The sequence below is a fragment of the Ambystoma mexicanum genome, chromosome 2p (assembly GCF_040938575.1).
Source record: "Ambystoma mexicanum isolate Mex_15411 chromosome 2p, UKY_AmexF1_1, whole genome shotgun sequence".
Classification (NCBI taxonomy): domain Eukaryota; kingdom Metazoa; phylum Chordata; class Amphibia; order Caudata; family Ambystomatidae; genus Ambystoma; species Ambystoma mexicanum.
This window is the reverse complement of record NC_090923.1, coordinates 51956185-51972533: the sequence shown is the minus strand read 5'-3', so window position 1 is coordinate 51972533 and position 16349 is coordinate 51956185. Positions and strand designations below refer to the sequence as shown.

Here is a 16349-nt window from a genome sequence, read left to right as displayed (position 1 = left end):
AACGAACATCAAACCTTTTTTGGCTATGTACAATGTATGGTTATCTATTGAGAATTTATTGGAAATATCTATTTGAACTGATTTCCTTGAATGGGTAAAATTAATCCTTGGGCAGAAGGTTCTATATCTCTATTCTCACCGGAAAGGAAAGAATAATAGCTACTTGCCATTTGCTACTGGAAAATAAGACCTTGCCTCTGCTTTGTTTTTCTTGAATATGAGTGAATGAAACTTGTATGTTTTAAGTGCGATCTAACTTGGGTGTATTGCTGCTTATCATGAAGATAAGTGTCGTAAAATGTATGTAACTGTGGTCTGGTTTTCTTTTGAACTTTTATCCATTGTAAATAACACTGGATGAGGTCACCAAGACTGTTTGCTCTATGAAAGTCTTCTCCAAACAGGTGCTTCCCTGCTCCTCTAGAAATAGTAAGGACAATATCACTCTTTTGCCACTGGCACCTTCCCATCACTTCTCAAGCACTCTGTTGTGCACCCCCTCCTCAAAAAAGCCATCCGCGGACCTTTCCTGTCTGGCTAACTACCACCCTATCTCCACTACCATCTTTTTGGGAAAACGTTTGGAGAAGTTGGTCATCTCCCAACTAATCCACCACACTGAATCTGTTGGCTGTCTCCAGGACCACAAGTCTGGCTTCAGAGCAGCCAGAGGCATGGAAAATTGCTCCCCTGAACACCTGTGAAGACTTGCTCTCAAACCTCCAACTCTCCCTCTGTTCTCATCCTCCATGATCTGTCCTCTGCCTTCGACAATGTCAATCATGCCACCCTCTTAAATTGACACTGTGATACTCTGGGCAGCACGGACCAGGCACTGGCTTAGCTGACCTCTTTCCTTTAGAATCGGCCCTCCCAGGTTCCACTGGGACATTTTCTCTCCTTTACCTCTATCTACCTGTGGTGTCCCTCAGGGCTCTATCCTCGCCGTGGCTCTACCTTGCCCACCTGATCGCCTTCTCTCCTCAATTCCAGTGCTATGTGGACAACACTCGGCTCTCCTTTAAGCTTCTCTCCTCTTCCTCCTCTCCTTCCTCACTCATTCTTGATTGCTATTCAGGCATTGTGTGCTGCCAATGATCTATGTCTTAAAGCCAGTAAGACCGAGATCCTTCTCAATGGAACTCCCTCCCCCTGCCCCTTGTCTTCCCCTCTACTCTCTGGCTGTCCTACTTGGGCCCTGTCGCCCTATTGTGAGGCAAAAAACCTGGGTGTCATCTTCGATTCCTCTCTCTCTTTCTCACCTCATATCCCTGACCTTGCCAAGAAGGATCACTTTCGTGCTCGCCTCCTCAGAGGCATTCTCCCTTTCCTCACCTACTCCTAGATACTCAATGTCTCTAGAGCTCTGGTTCTCTCCAGGCTGGACTACTGCAACAGCATCTTCCTCAATCTGCTTCTTTCTTCCCTCTTCAACTAATCCTGAATAGGACAGCAAGACCTATCCTTGGCCTCAATCCCAGGGACCTCATCTCTCCAGCCCTAAAATCTCTCCACTGGCTCCCGGTGGCTGCAAGGATCAAATTCAAGACCCTCTACATCATCCACAAGGCTTTCTGTGGCCTGGGACCGCGCTACATCCAACTTTTCCTAAATATCTCCCTGCTACAGTCCTTCGATCCTCTAGCTCTAACTCTCTGCAGGTCAGACATTTCTCCAAGCAGAGAGTGGGGAGTAGATCTCTTTCTTTGGCAGGAGCCTCCCTCTGGAATGGCCTTCCTGCCCCTCTGACTTGAGCCGGATCTCTTAAAGTCCCGGAAGCTTCTCAAGACCTTCCTTTTCTCCTCCTCTTCCCTCTCCCCTTTCCTTGCTAACTGCCCTCCTGCTGTTGCAGCTGGCTGCCAGGTTCCTCTTGAGTCATACAGGGGCCAGACCTCTCCTCGACCAGTCTACCTCAGCACCCCTTTACCAACACTTGCTTCGTGAAACATTCGCTGACTAGACTACGGAGTCTGGTGCACCTCCAACCCCCTCGCATTTGTTGACCCTTTTCCTGTCTCCCCGTGCACTTGCCCTCGGGGCTCCCCCTAGCATTTACCAGCCCCTGGGGCCCCTTCCCTCCTGCATTCCCCTCTCACCTTACCTTCCCCATCACCCTGACATGACCCCCCCCCCTACACTTCTTGTTGCACTTGCACAATCCGAATGTCACAAGGCCTTGCAGGACCGTTTATCCTCCTCTGTTCCCCCATCCCCATTGTCTTGTGGCGCCTGGAAACACTTTATGCTGTATAGGTGCCATACAAATGCTTGATTAAATAAAATAATACAAGGCTGAAGGGCATTCTTTGCGACCAGAGATGGGGTCAAAACCTAAGGAGACCTTTGACGCCCTTTAACAAAATTGCTCGACTTGGCTACTTCAAGGAAGGGGATTGTGTCCAAGATGTATAAAATACTTAATACTAACAACCTAGAGGAGAGGAGGGAATTTCGTACGTTTTGGAATGGGTTAGCGGGGTGGGCCCTCTCGGAAGTGATATTCAAAATAGCGTTCCACGGGAACTTAATAACATCTGATATGGAACATAATTTCAAGGTCCTCCAGGGGTGGCATAGGGATCCATTAAAACTGTCAAAGATGTTCCCAGGAGTGTCACCCAAGTGCCCGAGAGGGTGTGGTCAGGTGGGTGCGAGGGGCCACATGTGGTGGCACTATCCACAGGTTCGAGGTACTGGGAGAATGTATGGGGTTGCATTGCAGAGGTCACTGGGGAAACACTGCCACAGAATCTGCTGACGATGTTGCTAAGCCTCCCCCCGGGGGATGTAGACATATACAGATACCCAAGAATATGGGAAACAATTCTGAGGGCTGGAAGGGTGGACCTGGCGCAGAAATGGAAGAGCCTGGTGGCCCCGTCCAAGGATGATTGGCAGAAAAAAACTAAAGAACATGTTCCTCATGAACAAATTGACTGCAATGGTTAACAATGATTCTGGTACATTCCGAACAAACTGGGATGGAGTGAGACAGTCATGGGGATGGGAGGTCCATTGAAACCACAGGGTTGAACCTGCCCAATAAGGAAGGAGAGAGGAGTGAGAGGTGGTTAACGTGAAGGGGGGGACCTGCGGCCCGGGGTGCAGCAGATGTAATAAAGCCTAGGAAAAAATTTACAAGCAACTCAGCTCCCAAGCACCAGGGAAATGATGGCATGCTAAAGCTCTCATGGTCAATATACTGTATGGAAAACCCAATTGGGGGGAGGGGCTGGCAAGGGGGGGAGCGGGGGGTTAGGAGGGATGGGGGGTGGGAGGGGTTGGGCCCAAATGCCAGATGTACTCGTAAAGTATGTATTATTGAAGGGCTCTATTTCTGTATTATGAAAAATGTTAATAAAAACCAAAGTAAAAATAAATAAATAATACAAAATATCAGACCCTCCTCTTTGCCAGAATACCCACTGGGAACCTGACACTTGGGGAGATAAGAGCAAGTGATTGAAACCAAGTCTTTGACCATTTGGGGAGTAATAGATAGAAACGCAAGATGGGTTGGCACTGCAAAGGATGGGCGATGATTCAATAGGAGAGGTAGGGAAGCAGTTGAGCGTAGAGGTGAGGAATATTGGCTTGGAAGGTGTAAGCAAAATTGAAGGGTGGATGTGTTTGCGGGTGTGATTGCGAATGGAGCAGATTTGGTTGTGAAGTAGGAGGATTTGGTAGGGATTAGGGCAGCAAGGGAATTTTTGAAGGCAGTGCATGTTTGTTTTGAGGGTCTGAATTTCAGAGGTGATTCAAGGCTGAGGACGCAGTCAGGAAGGTGTGAATGTGCGAGCAGTTTAGTGTTGGTCAAATGGAGTTAAAAGTGCATAGTGATAGTCAAAAAGCATGGTCAATGGAAGAAGCGTGAATAGGGGAAACAGACAGGAGGCTTGGTCCTCACAAAATCAAGTAAAGACTAAAGCAAGTCCTGCCTGAATTTTCTCTTAGTCGATGAAGAGGGTAGTTGAGAAGTGGACAGTGGCGGGACCAAGATGTTAAAGTGAACAATGGAGCAATTGGAGGGAGAGGGGTCAATGGAGCGATCAAAGGAGGTGAGTGAATTAGAGAGAAGGACCAGGTCAAGAGAGTTCCCACCCGTGCTGGTTACCTGGTCGTGGTGGGAGTGGTCTGCTAGGGGGGGGGGGGTTATGTCCAAGGCAGATGGCGGCAGAGGGCTGTTAAAGTCCCTCAGCATGAGAATGGGGATTGCAGTAGGAAGTGACACATGGGGATGGTTCAGTTCCCCACTATTGGTTCTTTTATAGATTCACATGCTGTATGAATATACCTCTTTGTCAGGCTGGGAATCCTCAGTCATTTTTAAACTCATATTTTAGCCACTTTAGTGCTCTAGTGTAGTCATTCTTGGGCCATGTTGCCCACAGCCAATGGAAAAGGCTCCCTTTGCTCCACTCCTTCAGATTTCTTTTCTGTATGTTAAGTGTTGGGAGTCCTCAAAAATCTCTCAATATATATATAATCAATGTTTTCTTCAATTTTGACATGAGTTTTTTTCTCAGTTAACCATTTCTGGAATCCTTAAATCTGACGAGGTCTGGAGTGTGCTCCTGTCCCAGTGCCGTTTCCCCTTGGAGTAGATTCTCAAGGTCTACGTCCGGCATAGTGGAGACCTAGAGGAAGAGTCTCTTTGAGGCCGGTGCCCAAAGCAGACGAGGAATGTGTACATGGAAGACCTCCACAACTGCTTCTACTGTCTACACCTGATGCACGACATCCAGGGCTGTTCCATCTCCTAGACGTTTTAAAATAAAATGATCTGTGACCGCCACTGCAGGTTAGTGGCGTGGCTCGATGGCGCAGTGGGGGACCTCTGACTCTGCCTCTATCCACAGTCATGGCTATCAGGCTGCACAGATCAATCCAGCACACACTCCAGCAAGAGGTCAAGGATGCATGAAGAGGCTTCCCAAAGCAGAAAATCTAGGAAGAGGCACTCAAAGGAGTCTCAGCAACGTCCTCCTCTGTTATGTTATGTTATGTTATTTTGCACTTATATAGCGCCTTATATACCATTGGTATGGTCTGAAGGCGCTGGTAGGTTGAACGCCCTGGGGAACCGAAGTTCGGGTCAGTAGAGAGAATAGAGAGAGTCCAAAGGTGCGTGTGCGCACCAGGTATGTGTGCAACTGGTGTGGAATTCCTGTGGTAACTGCTTCCTAGCGGTAGATGTGGTGGCTGAGAGAACAGGAGTATGTGTTCGATCTGGCCGGAATTATCCAGACCGAGTGTGGCAGCGTTAGGCCTGAGGAGAACGCCTGGCTGGGAGTGTGAGACCAGCAATGTTTACTTAGAATGATGGGGAGTGAGCGGTAGATGTTGATATGAGAACAGTTATACCGAATGGTGTCATAGTATCTCTGTGTTCTAGTTGAGTGGTGGTGTAAGGAGAGAGTAAGCGTGGGGTGTGATATGAGGTATGCTCTTTCAAAGGTTACATGCATTCCAGGGCATAATGCGAACGTCATGCAATTCTGAGCGGTCAGGTTTGTTCTATGCATTTTTGGTCATTTCAGGCGTTCATGATTCCACTGCACACTCACGTGCTCTGGTTCACCATGCGTGCTCTATGTCTATCCTTCATTCTCTAGTGTGCTCCACGTGTGTTCCCAAGTATTCCATACGCATGCACTCCTGCCCTTCTCGCGCATGTACTCCAGTTTACCCCGCGCATGTATTCGTGTCTGTCAACTCACTCCTCAGCTCTGTATACTCGTTCGCTCCGAGTACACATCCCCACTGTACGCTTATCCGCTCAGTACACTCATCTGATCTACACACTCATCTGGTCTACACACTCATTCGCTTTATGCATTATTCTTCCGCACTGCGTACTCATCCGTTCATCATACTCATCTGCTCTACGTACCCATCTGTTCCATACACTCGTTCGTTCAATGTGTTCATCGGCACCATACACTCATCATGCCACTCATCTGCTCTGTACTCACACTCATCCGCTGCATATACAATAATTCGCTCCATATATACTCATCCGCTCCATTTATACTCATCTGCTCTTCGTACACTCGTCCGTTCTGCGTACACTCGTCCGTTCCACACACTCGTCCGCTCCAAACATACGTCTGTGAAAAAGGAACCCCACACCACCAACCTTCCCAACAGGTCTTGAGTGGAGGAGGTAGAGTCATTGTGGGAGCTGCTTGTGAAGCACAGTCATGAGGAGAGATCCATGTTTTTTTGATAGCAAGAAATGAAAGTTGAGGGTGATAAAAGTCGAAGCAGTTTTACCAACTTCTGAAGTAGAAAAACCTGGAGATTTCGCTCAGCGGATGCCCCACCCACATCCACCCAAGATTATGCCTACCTGCCTGCAATTAATTAAAAACATATATTTCTGAACTGGTTGCTGAAGCCGTTGGAAAAAAATCATGTTATTGGTTTCAGGTGAGTTTTGTTGTGCATTCCTTAGGAAGCTGAGAGCAGAGTCTGTCGGCTCTCACGAGAAGTAAGGGGTTGTTTGCAATTCAGTGGAGTTCAGGAGCTGCAACTGTCGAGCAGCTGTGGAATTTTACTGACAGTAAACCTCTCTGGAAAAATACCAGTCTGTACTTAATTACATTAGAGGGCAAGACATCAGAAAGGCAGAGTAAAATCAAGTCACTCTTTTTTGGTCTTCAGCTGGGCTGACAGAAGCGGACGGGCTACTTCAGCCTGTTCCCATTGGCGAGTGTCTCTCTTCCAACCTGGGGTTTCCAGTGAAGCGCTTGGCAGAGATGAAGTGTTTCAGAGTAATACTAACAGCGACGTATTTTTGCTATATTTCTATCTGTATTTTGCTTTTGTACCATTAGAGATAATAAAAGGGTCCAGATAAGCGCCTATTTTAAAATCTAAATGGAGTGTTAATGAATTCTTATGTTCCAAAAAGCACATTGCCTTCCTGCCTTATTAAGGGCATTTGGGAACCCCATAAGTGCAAAATATATCTAAATTACTAAGATTGGGGCGGGCAAAACACTGCCTCACCCACATGTTTAAAAAATAAAGGCACCACAGCAGTGTTACGCCAGATATGGGTGGGATTTGCATTCTATACAGTGTCCCTGCCCCCACATCCCCATGTGATTGGCCACTAGCAGTCTGTTTGAATCTAACCACATGGAGGTGTGGGCACAGCGACCGGGACTGCCCAGACTCCCAAAGACACGAGAGTGTGGGTACCCAGAATCTTTGGGCTAAACCCAGAAACTATGCAGGCCTGAGATGAAGTGGTCAGTGATGTGGGAAGACTTTTTGCAGAGGGATTGTGCATTCCAGAGGCCAATTGAAAGAGTGATGGGAGATGGAGGAGAGGTGCATGTGTGTGGATGACGGCTGGATATATGAAGTTGGAGGGATGCGAGTTTGGGGTGGGTGGAACATGGGGAGGCCAAAGAATGATGCAGAAGTTACACCAAGTTGAGACTTTAGGCTGTGAGGGAAGGGAAGCGGAAGAGTGATGGAGAGTAGAAGAAATAGGCAATTGACAACAAAGAAAGGGTGCCGCCTGAGAGAGGCTAGGTGTGTGAGCTGAAGGGGAAGTGGTGTATGGTTGGCTGAGAAGAAGCCAATGTAAGTTCTGAATCAGGCTAGAATTGGGCTATAGGTAACCAAGTGACAGTTTACAGGCCATGAACAGCAAAGCGTTTTTGTCCTGTGTGGTAACGGAAGCTCTGCTGTGAGTGGATAGTCTATGGGTGGACAGATTTCTATGTGTGGAAGCAGAAGTATATTAAGTGTGGGGTTTGGTGAGGTCTTAACGTGAGCAGGGGGTTTCTAGCCCTATGCCAAACAGGAGCTGCTCTTTGTGCAGACGCTATGGGGAGTCACTGTGTCACATGGCCCTCCTGGAGCCAGTCAGTGTTCCAGGTGGCTTACACACTTACAGGCAGAGTGCTGGGTGTTGTAGACTCGGGGAGATTTTTTAAATTAATGTTATTGATTTATTTAATTATATATGGTTACGTTTTTACATTCAACCTTTATAATAAAAGTGAATTTTTGTTCATTCTTCAATAGAACCTAAAACACATTATTCTAAATTCATTACATCGACATTATCATATCTATAAAATGCATTATTATTCAAAATCCAGGATTTAAAACCATCTACAATCCATATAAAAAGCCAAAATAAAACTATCTATACAACATACAGAAAGGAAAGGCAAAAACAGAATTTCATCCAAACAAACGTCATTCTGGCATTTTCCAAACTTCATTTTAAGTTTGAATTATTTCACAGTTACAAATACCATGTATTTTAAAAAACAGAAAATATCCAGTGATAGGTTTACATGTTGACCACTAATTAAGGTTGCCCACCATAGTTCTTCAGTACGAACCCTGAACTGGCTAAAATATTGTCCCAGAAAAAGAGATCTAATATTTGACAAGGCAGAGCAATATGGAAGGAGATGTTTGACAGTCTCCAATTCTGTATCTACCATACAGAAACGGGAACGATGAGACGCTTGCTTCCAATTATGGCGAGTACCTAGTACCTGCTTTGTAGACCGCAAATTTAAACACAACTTAAGAAAAGTGTTTCAATAATGTAGGAATCTCAGCAGAATATGAATGGTTTTCACCTCATTCTTAAAATTAACCACATTCTTATATTTCTGACCTTGCACTTGCATGTCCATCAAGGTACTTAACCATAGTTTTTGTTGGGCCTTATCAGGATTAGCAATCGGCACCTCCAAACTGATTCTGCCGTTTGCATAATACAGAGACAGTCCCTTTCTCAGGATGTCAGTGCACAGAGTTTGTCTGTGCCAACACACATTTCCTCAGGAAAGCTAAAGCCTTCCACTTAACCATGGTGGAGAGAGAATGCTCCCTCAATACGATTCCATACTGAAGAAAGTAAGTCCAATTTAGTCTTGTCGCCATAGACCAACATTGGAGCCACTTTCTGTTTATAAAAAATCAGCACAGGACAGACAGTATAGCAACTGTATCGACAAAGTAATATCGCAGCTTGGACGCCTGCCACTGGCACCTTAATGATATATGTCATTTATAACGCAGCTGTACACAAGTTTTTCTAGGTGCGAAAACACAAGGGAGGAGAGACAGAGGGAGAACAAGACAAAGGATCTTACTAGGCCTTGTGCCATTTAGATTGTGCAAGTGCGACAATGCAAAAGTGCAGGGGGAAAGGAAAGAGGGAAGTGCAGCCAAGGCAGCGCGACTCTGGGTAAGTGCAAAGAGACAGGGGACTGTAGAGTTTACAGTTACAGCCCCTAATTGCTCTATTCGGCCGGAGGCAGAGCAGGGAAGACTGATAATAGAGAAGCCTGGTATCAAGTGAGACTCTGAGGGTAGTCAAGCAACAGTCGGCGCAGCAGACAGGTAGGTCAGCAGGTGAGGGGAATAGAGAAAGCAGTGGAGAAAAAGATGGTCTTGAGCTGCTTCTGGAAATTCAGGTGGTCCTGCTCAAGTTTGGGCGGAGCAGGGAGGCTATTCCAGAGGGAGACACATGCAGAGGAGAGAGATCTACCACCCAATATCTTCCTGCACAACGTCTGACCCTCAGAGAGTTGGACGTAGCTGAGTGAAGGGCACGAAAAGATGGGCATTTTGTAAGAGAGAGTTGGATGTAGTGTGGGCCCCGGCCCCAGTAAGCTTTATGGATGATGCAGAGGGTCTTGAACCTGATACTTGCAGCCACCGGGAGCCAGTGGAGAGATTTCAGGGCTGGAGAAATACAGTTCCTGGGCTTGAGGCCAAGAATAAGTATCGCAGTCCTGTTCTGGATTAGTTGCAGGGGGTAGAGAGAAGAGGAAGGCAGGCTGAGAAAGAGGCTATTGCAGTAGTCCAGCCTAGAAAGAACCAGGGCTCTGGAGACAGTCAGCTTCTGGGAGAAAGTTAGATTTCAATCAAAAGGAAGAATACCTCTGAGGAGGTGAAGCTGGTAGTGGGCCTTCTTTATTTATTTATTTTGCATTTGTAAAGCGCATTGCAGCCCACGGCCATATAGGTGCTATCAAGGATATTTAAGAAGGCTTGCTTGAGGGTTACAATAAGCGGCCCAGAAAAACTTTGCTTTGTTTGGTAGGTCTGTGAGGAGAGAAGGAGAGAGTGGAGTCAAAGGTGACACCAAGGTTTTTCTTGCCTCACAGCAAGGCAAAGGAAGAGGGCCCAAGGAGGGCGGCCAGAGTGAGAGGAAAGGCGGGAGCAGGGGTCCCAATGTGAAGGATCTCCGTCTTACTGGCATTAAGGCAGAGATCATTGGAGGCGCCCCAATCCTGAATCTCGGATAGAGAGTCAGGAATATGAGTGAGAGAGTAGAGGAGGCTGAGGGGAGCCTGAAAAAGAGCTGAGTGTCATCCTCATAACACTGAAAGTTAGAGGAGAAGGTAGATATCAGGTGGGCCAAAGGGGTCAAGTAGACATTGAAGGGAACACCACATGTGGAGAGAGAGGTGGTGGAGAGAAAGGACCCAAGTTGGACCTGGGAGGGTTGGTCCAGAAAGGAGGAGGTCAGCCACTGCAGGGCTTGATCTGTGATGCCCAGTTTCTCACAGAGTTGATTGATCAGGATGGCGTGATTGACTGTGTCAAAAGTAGAGGAAATGTCGAGGCGGATGCGGACAGAAGGAAGGCTGGAGTCAAGATTAGAGAGCACATCTTCACAGGTGTTCAGGAGGGCAGTTTCCATGCCTCTAGCAGCTCTGAAGCCAGACTGATGGTCATAGAGACAACCAACATATGCAGTGTGGAGAGTAAGCTGGGAGATGGCCAGCTTTTCCAGGAGTTTGGCCAAGAAAGGAGTTATAGAGTTCGGGCGATAGTTTGCCAGACAGGTAGAATCGGCAGAAGGCGTTTTAGGGAGGGTTTGCACAGGGGAGTGCTTGTGGAGAGAGGGGAAAGATTCAGTGGCAGAAGAGTGATTGCAGAAATTGGCAAGGGTGTCACTTTGGTCCTTGATGGTTCAGAATGAGCAGGGGAGCACCTGTTTCGACAACACTTTCATAAACCGGACTTGTCTAGAAACATCATCAGGTGTTGTCAGAGAGAAAGAGGACAAAGGAGGAGAGGGAGAGCTAGGGCCAGTCAGAGGGGGCTGAGAGAGGTAGAGGTGGAGTAATAGGAGAGCGAGGACAGGATGTCCTAAGTTTTAGTGGTTAAACGAGAAGCAAGAGCCGTGCAGAGGGCCTGGGCACAGGAGAGGTGGAGACTGCAGAAGGATTGGCCAGATCCTTGCAGATATTAAAGAGTTTGGCCGTGTTGTTAGAGGCCACAGAGATGCAGGCTTGGATCTGGACTCTCTTCTTGGGCAGGCCAGAGAGTCTGTAATACCTTTGGAAGAGGCGGCTGGCCAGTTTGACAGAGGATGCGCCCGAAGCCCACCACTTCCTCTCAGCCACCCTGCACTTGCGTTTCAGGGCGGCGAGGTCGGAGTCATTCCAAGAGCTGCACTTGGAGGTAGGCTTCAGAGGGATTCTCATGATAAGGGCAAGGATGTCCAGTGTGTTGGAGATAGAAAAATGCAGGTTAGGAGGGCTGTGCCAGAGTGTGAGTCAGCCACAGGAGTAGGAGGAGCAGATAAAGTAGAGACAAAGGCATCCACTGACACACGCTTTATGGGCCAAAGGTAGGTTGCAGTGCTGGGGTGGGCTTTGCCTTTGGGACAGGGAGTTTCAGGTGGGACTAAAGCAGAAAGTGGTCAGTCCAAGAGAGAGGAGTAGTGAGAGGGTTGGAGCGGGGAATGTCTGAGGAGATGAGAACATCCAAGGTGTATCTGGCAGAGTGTGTCGGACCAGAGGGTAGAATGGAGAGTGAGAGTGTCGCAGAGGTTGCAGAAGAGCCAATAGGAGGGATTAGAAGCATCCAGGTGGATGTTGAGGTCTCGGGGGAGGAGAAGTTGAGATGTAGAGGCAAGGAGAGGTCAGCCCATTCTGAGAGGAAGAGGACAACCTGGTGAGACATAGAGACTCTGCAGACCAGGCATTGAAAGGAGGAGTAGGCCTGCGTAGGAATGACAGAAGCAGGGACCCACTCCGGAAAGATCAGAGCTACTCCGCCTCCAGGTCGGTTGTTTCTGAGCTCTGAGGATTTTGTAGCCTTCATGAAGGAGATTGTCGAAACCCGTGACAGAGCTGGCCATGAATCATGTCTCGGTGAGAGCGAGGACATCCAGGTCGAGATCTTCGAGGAGGTGGCAGATGTCAGAGAAGTGTTTGACAGCAGAGCGAGAGTTGAGAGTAGCGACATGGAGCAGGTGGGGTACAGGCTTGAACTACACCCAGCAGAAGTGGTAGAGAAGCCCAGGAGTGGGCAGAGGTGGTACCATGAGGTGGTGTAGTACCCAGAGAGGAGGAGGCAGTTACCAGAGAGCCAGCGAAAGAAGGGGGTGGCAAAGGAGCCTGAGAGATGCTAGTAGGAGTAGCAGGAGAAGGAAGTAAGTTGATAAGATGCGAGAGGCGCTTATCGAAAAGGAGGAAATTGGGCTGAGGGCCATGGCCCAAGACACTGCCATTCATATAGACATTAATGATGGTCTCTGAGGAGTGGAAGGAGGCCAAGAGGACCTCCCATCGAGGGCCACCATTAATGGACGAGGTGGAGATAGGAGATATCATATAAGGGATCCATAGGTCTGGAGAGGGAACGACAAAGAGGATGTTAGTTAGGGTCTGTCTGGAGAACACGCTTATGTGGCTGTCAGCGATAGGGAGGCCAGTGGTGGAGACCAGGATATCCCTCTTGAACCTTTTCCTACCAGACTTAGTGAGAGAGATAGGATAGGAGATAGAGTAGCAGTTTGAGAAGATGGGAGAGATTCAGTGCACCATAGAGGGTGCGAGGAGGCAAGAAGGGAGCGTGAGGGAGGAAAGAGCACAGGAAGAAATATGAAGCACCACAGCAGGCAACATGGGGGCGGGTCCACACAGAAGGAGGCAAACAGGAGGCAACAAGCAGTCAACCACAGGGAATGCAGGTGCAGTGTGGATGGAAGATAGGGGTCAGAGGGAATCGCACTGTAAAAACACCCAGATTCGACTTTCCTAAAAAGAGGGAAAACGGCCAATTTTCAATACAACAGCAATGTACGAAGGAGAAGCGACTTTTCCTAGAGATATGGACAGGCAATACAGTTCACTGAGATGCTTATGGGTTGTGCAATAGGAGAAATAGGGTAATTAGAGGGGTGGGTCAGTTTAGTGGGGTGCAGTGATTGCTTCCCCGGCTGACACCATCTGGCGCTGCATCTGTTGGAGCTGACCTTTGCCTCTGGGTCCTCACCGCAGGTGCGCTGCAACGGGCGGTGGGCTGCCCTTGGGACTTTTTCAAGAGGGAAACAAGGTCCAACAGGAGTCGGGTGGGCTGGGAGGTGGGTGTAGGGAAGGGGAAAGCAGAAGAGGACAGAAGGGTGTGAGAGGCCCTGGACCCAAGCCGTGCGGCAGCCGATGCAAGTACATTTTTCCCAGTCAGTAAAATAATTTCAAGAGGCACTAAATGCACACACCAATGTAACTGCTTCATTTTGGGAGCATCTTTCGAGTTATCATGTATACATATCCCCAAATAACGATACTTATGTACTATGGCCACAGTATAATTATAGCAGTACCGTTTACATGCCAACTCCCTTCGCGGTCCACCTGCATTGAGTCTCATTATATTGGATTTGGACACATTGATCTTATGACCATTTGAGGCAGCATACAACTTCAAAGCCGAAAGCTGCCTTTGAAGGCCTACCGGCGTCTGGTTCTAAGGACCAGATCATCGACGCACAGGAGCCACTGTATAGGATGCCAATTTAGTCGTAGCAGAAAAACATGTACAGCTTCAAGGGCCTTACTTAAGTCTATAATGAATACATTGAATAAAGCAGGGGCCACAATCCCTGTTTTAAACCTTGATAAGTATGTATTGATGCCGTACGTTTTCCTGATGCATTCAATCTAACTTCCAAAGCTCTGTGACTGTATAGTTCCCTAAGAATAACTACCAAGAAATTGGGACTCTTCCATGACTGCAACTTCGTCCAAAGAAGGGACATATCGACGGTCAAATGCCATTCGAAAATCGATGAAGGCAAGATAAATTGGAGAGCCATTTGTCAAAACCCCTTTTTAATCCTACTCAAAATTAAAGCATTTAAAGAAGTGCTAGTACCTTGAACCAACCCCGACTGATTTCGATCATAGCCAGAACTGGCTTTAACCCAGTCATTCCTTTTGTTAACAATAGGTTGGAGAAACGATAGTTCTTAGGATTTGTCTGATCGCGCTTGTTAAATATTGAAATTACAATACATTTGCGCCAGGAAATAGGGATTGTCTTACTTTCTATCACCTGTGTAAACAGAGTATGACATTCCGCAGCACAAGCTTCAGGACGGTCCCTAAATATAACATTGGAAAGCCCATCTGGGCCAGCAGCCCTTAGACTAGCTGCTCCTCCTGATCAAATAAAGAATATCAGTTCTGTCGAATGGAAGTAGCCAATACTCATCCAGAAGAGACAGTGGAAATCACCTACAAGAAGGTACTGGAGCAAACAAGACCATAAAATAATTAATCCAGGTTTCCTGTGGAATTAGGTTCACTTTTAGGCCAGATTGCAAGGAACCCTCATTTCCAAGAAGACACCAAATCTGAGCCAGTTTTAAAATTTAAGCTTCCGCCTTTTTGTTTCCACATCTCTGGCCACCACATCAAATGCTCGATAACCTTTTATGTCAGCCCTCAACTGCCTTTTCTGTTTTTGGATTGTCTGGTCATAAACGTGCTTATGAACAAAAATAGGTCTTACCCAAGCAGACTTCTTCTGTACTAAAAGGTGCATTGCCTCTACATACATATCAGATTGACCTGATATCATACATCCAAGAGTTATCAATTCAATTTGGGTTATAGCTCATCAGGAAATCTAGAGGCCAAAGTGGATCAGGACCAATGTACTAGCACCCAAAGGGGGGGTACATGTACAAACAAGGCTGTGATGGAAGGACAGAAAGGGATAGAATTAATATCTAACTATCCCTGCAAAACCTCCTCTAGGTAATGGGGCTGTGCCGCTTACAAACAGTGGATAGAAAAAGAAGTAAACTAACCACTTCTAGGTAAGTAATACCTTTAGCCTTGTTGGACCTATACCACTCTCTTCCCCTATATGTAGGTGGAAATAGGAAGAGAAGTGCTCAATGGTCACTTAAAAAGGTGCACCTATGGTCAATTGGAAAGGCATCTAGTGGGGTATCTGTCAGTTTATTAGCCACTAGATTGTCTTTCTGGCCAAGGTGGACTCAGGTCTAAAAACGACACAGATACATTGACATACAATGTTCGACATAACAAAACAACGAAGAAGACACCAAATCCCACAATCCATTGTGACATGCTGTACATATGACGGGTCATGGGTAGTTGGTAAAAAAGGAATGCTCAAACTGCAAGGTAGGTGTGATTTGTGCCTATTGTAAGTAGCAACCACTGTCGACCAGTTTCTGTGGCATGTGTGCGGGTAAAGCCACTTTCATCAGGACAATCTTCAGCTCACAGCAATTGGTACAGTCTGGTATAAACAATTAGAAGACTGACCATATTGAGGGAGGAATGGTTGAACATGTAGGGATTGTCAATACTTTCCCCCCAAGTTGTAAGTGCCGTAAGGCTGGATCACATGGAGAGGGAACCTAATGGGAAACAAAAGGAAGTGTATGTAGCCATATTCACCTCAGAGCTAATAACATAAATTCAATTGAATATGAATAACACATAATTGATTGCCATCCACATAAGCAACACTGCTAGTACTAATATTACTGTCCATGTAGGAAGAAGGGACACATTGTTTCATGTCATCCTGTTACAAGTTGTAAGCAGATGCCCATATCTGCATACTCCATACTTGAATCAAAGGTGTCAGGGAACAGAGGTGGGTCATATATGGCCTACTATCAGGTACTCCCAAAGTCGGACACCTAATTGACATCTGTTCAAAGATGAACAATAATGAAAAGGAAGTCATAGGGAACCCCAGCAAGTAATTAACGGAAGGGGGCTTGGTAAGCAAGGTAGTACAATGCAAATAACAGATAGTTAGGTGTTAAGCCATACCTTAGATAGGTCTCTGCTCAGGTCATCATAGCTGGTAAAATAGGTGTACCCGTAAGTAAATGGCACACATGGATCCGCGTCTCGGATTTGGAATCTCGCTCTAGGAGGAATAACATCCGTCTGGTCGGGGTGGCCGAAACCTTTGGTAAGGGATCCATGGAACGCCAAGTAGAAGCCCTTTTGAAAGAACTCCTGGGCCCGGATTCATTCTCGGACCACTTCCTTGTGGAGCGAGCACAC

At 47.0% G+C, this 16349-nt stretch overlaps 1 long non-coding RNA gene across 2 annotated transcripts in view; it reads left to right on the top strand.

Moving 5' to 3' along the window:
- The window catches only part of LOC138566192 (uncharacterized), a 311663-nt gene that overhangs the window by 34786 nt on the left and 260528 nt on the right, over nucleotides 1–16349 (top strand). The window lies entirely within an intron of this gene.